Genomic DNA, 3,194 nt, shown 5'->3' with positions numbered 1-3,194 from the left:
TGCAGTCAAAGAATTTTTGTATGAGTGATGTAACTAAAATAAAGTGTTCAGTGAAATTCCTCCCGATTCTCCTTTGGGTCAGGTAGATTTTGATATTAAGCAGGCTAAATGGTTCCAATTTTTCTTTTCTGGGAATTAAATAAACCAGAGCTGCTTTTTTGACTGTTTATAAAAGAAGAAAATGAGCTGCCAAGACACAGTTAATAATATTGTATATGTTTGAATTTGTCACAGAGGAACTTTTAACAAGCCCTAGCATGACATCTTGTTTTTGCATACCCCCAGCCAAATAACTTCCCAAATTTCTTACTCTTAAAACAGCTCATAAGTATAAGCTGGTAGCCAAACTATAGCATGAGCCAAGAAACATTGCTTATTAAGTCACTAGGACAAACTGAGTTGCTTTAAGTGATTTTACCTACTGAATCATTAAAATTAACCACAATAATCCAATCTTTTTATTTATGTTGAAGTAGCTAAAGGCTAAAGGTGTTTTAATTTATCAACATGAGTTTATATAGAACTTGACTATGAAGAAAAACATCATTTTGGGATGCTCTCCAAGAACACAGACCCTGCATGAAGAGACAGGAATCAAGGAATAAAAAGGCAAAAGAAGTTTTTTCAGTCTTCCAACTCTTAAATTCCCATTATATATGTGTTTCAGATGACATATACTGCCAAACCTTTATTCCTTTCCAATTGCCAATTGATCATAGTCCTCCTTTCTCCTGAATGAAAGTGTGCTAACACAGAATTCCAAGCAGCTACTACCAATTGACAAATTAGCATGTTATTAAAAAACCAAGCGCCATTTCCAAGACATTCAAAAGATTTTCAGAAAAAGAGTTTGAATGAGGCTTTTTTGTTTTTTTTTTTTTTTGAGACACAGTCTGGCTCTGTCACCCAGGATGCAGCGCAGTGGTGTGGTCTAGGCTCACTGCAGCCTCTGCCTCCCTGGTTCAAGAGATTCTCATGCCTCAGCCTCCAGAGTAGCTGGGATTACAGGCATGGGCCTACTGCTAATAAATACTTTATTAGAAGAGACAAGGCTTTGCCATGTTGGCCAGGTTATTCTCAAACTCCTGGCCTCAAGTGATCTGCCTGCCTCAGCCTCCCAAAGTGCTGGGATTACAGGTGTGAGTCACTGTGCCCTGGCTGAAACAGGCAATTTTACAACATGCTTTCAGAATAGTATATGACCACAGGCTCATAATCCGTAATTAAAGAGAATGACACAATATTGTCTACCATTGATATCCATCCATCCTTCCATCCATTTATTTTTTGTTATATTTCCTCTTAGCACAAAGTTCTGTGAGCTATTGCCTTAAAAGAGCTTTAAATTGTTACTTTGAACTTCGTTCAAATTGTTAATTACAGTAAATTCTAATTACATGCAAGAAATACCTGGTTACACTTGTGCTGCTCTTATATTGTTTATTGCAAACTTTTATTAATCCCTCCTTTATTCCATTTGACCTGTAGCTTCTCATAGTACCAAATCCTTTAACTCCTAAGAGATAGGGAAGACATAGCCGCCATATATGTTACTTGTATTTATCTGTAATATACGTAAGGACATGATCCACAGTCACAGGAGGTAGAAAGACAATGGGCCAATTACTTAGAAATATGCTTCAAGGACTGTGCACCATGGCTCACGCCTATAACCTCAGCATTTTTGGAGGCCTGCTGAGTAGATCACTTGTGCCCAGGAGTATAACACCAACCTGGGCAATACAGTGAGAGCCCCATCTCTAAAATTCTTTTAGAAAAAAAAATGCTCCAAGACAAAGCTTGGAGAGCACTAACTTTCTTAGTGAACTGGAAAGTCTTCAGGGAGGAGATGATGTTTTCAATGAAAGAAGGCTAGAGATTCTTCAGCAGAAGAGAAAGAGTTTGGCATTTTCCAGAAGTATTTAGAAGGCCCATGGGAAGCAGTAGTGGATAATGAAGTCAATATTGTATGGTAAGACCAGATGTGAAATGATTTTGGATGCCAAAAGAAAGTGTTTGGATTTTCATAAATAAATAAAAATAACTCATTAGTGGTTTTTTAAGCTGGGTAGTGAGTACATACATCATTAGATGTGGAGTGTAGATGAGTGTAAACTTAATCTTTTTTTAATTTTAGTTTTTCCTGCTCTTTTTTTATCAGAAAAATATCTATTTATGTTTGAAATTATAGAATATAGATAAGTCATACCATGGAAACTAAATATCACCCATAATCCCATTCACTCAGTGATTAATATCTTGTTACTTTTTTCATTAATTAGGATAAATATAAACATACCTATAATATATGTATAGTATTTATAAGCAGTTATGCCTTCTAATGAATTTTTTATGCATACCTTTTTGTAATTTGTCTTTTTCAACTAATAATATACTGTAAATGTCTTTCCAGTAAAGTCACATAATTGTCAATTTTTCAGTATCATAAACAATGCTAAGATAATGATTTTGGTATTCATATTTTTACACATTTCATCATTTTTCTAGAATAAATTCACAAAGATGGAATTGTAGATCAATGAGTGTTTATATTTTAAACCTTATGATTCCATTTTCTTATTATTCCCTTTAAAAGGCTGTATCCATTTACGTATCAATTAATATTTATGAGAATGTTTGTTCCTCCCCTGTCTGCAATATTTGGTGCTACCATTTTTAAATTTTTGACTATTTGATTGTGAGAAAGTTCTCATTGTAATTTTATGTTGTACTTGTTGATTACTCCTGAGACTAAACATATTGTATACTATGAGTCATTTGTTTTACATCTTTGGGGACATTGTTTATTGATTTCTTCTATTGGAGTAATTATTCTTTCTTTTTCATTTGTAAGAATGTTTTAAATATTAGGATAGTAAACTTTGAAGTGCAACATATATTTCAAATATTCTTCTGGGTTTCATTTTATTTTTAATGTTCCTAAAATACAAACTTTTAATTTTTATATGGCAATATTTATCAAGATGTTTGTCAACTAGTGATTTTGTCTTAATTTTGATAAATAATGTGACAAAAAGCTTTAAGCAACCATCCTAACATCACCTACTTAAAATTAGTTTTTCTTTATGAAATTAAAACTCTACTTTTATCATGTTTAAAATTATAAAAGTCAGTAGAGCAGAATGAGTAAATTCATTGCACTTAGCATAATAGAAAACCTGCTTTTATCACTT

The sequence above is a fragment of the Sapajus apella genome, unplaced genomic scaffold (assembly GCF_009761245.1).
Source record: "Sapajus apella isolate SASKATOON/1434 unplaced genomic scaffold, GSC_monkey_1.0 scaffold2, whole genome shotgun sequence".
Classification (NCBI taxonomy): domain Eukaryota; kingdom Metazoa; phylum Chordata; class Mammalia; order Primates; family Cebidae; genus Sapajus; species Sapajus apella.
The sequence above is the reverse complement of the archived record's forward strand: the minus strand, read 5'-3'. Positions refer to the sequence as shown.